This window comes from Penaeus monodon, chromosome 34 (assembly GCF_015228065.2).
Source record: "Penaeus monodon isolate SGIC_2016 chromosome 34, NSTDA_Pmon_1, whole genome shotgun sequence".
NCBI classification, from domain to species: Eukaryota; Metazoa; Arthropoda; class Malacostraca; order Decapoda; family Penaeidae; genus Penaeus; species Penaeus monodon.
This window is the reverse complement of record NC_051419.1, coordinates 14,579,142-14,579,395: the sequence shown is the minus strand read 5'-3', so window position 1 is coordinate 14,579,395 and position 254 is coordinate 14,579,142. Positions and strand designations below refer to the sequence as shown.

The 254-nt window shown below is 35.0% G+C and overlaps 1 protein-coding gene across 1 annotated transcript in view; it reads left to right on the top strand.

Annotated features, from left to right (window-relative positions):
• Positions 1–254, top strand: part of LOC119594919 (store-operated calcium entry regulator STIMATE-like) — a gene marked incomplete in the record, with an annotated part of 15,855 nt that overhangs the window by 6,251 nt on the left and 9,350 nt on the right.

Here is a 254-nt window from a genome sequence, read left to right as displayed (position 1 = left end):
GTAAAGTGAAGGATAACTAATTTTTTTGTTGTGTAATGCCAGTATATTATAAGTTATGTCCAGAAAATGAAAGACAAGAGTATATATAGACAAGTAGTACAGCTGTAGACAAGTAGGTATACAGGTGTACACGCGTATGTTCACAAATGTAGACAGATGTATGTACTAGATAGACAGATTGGTGGAGGCAAGTAGTTATACAGGTATAGATTGGTAGATGTACAGATGTAAGCAAGCAAATGCATAAGGAAGAC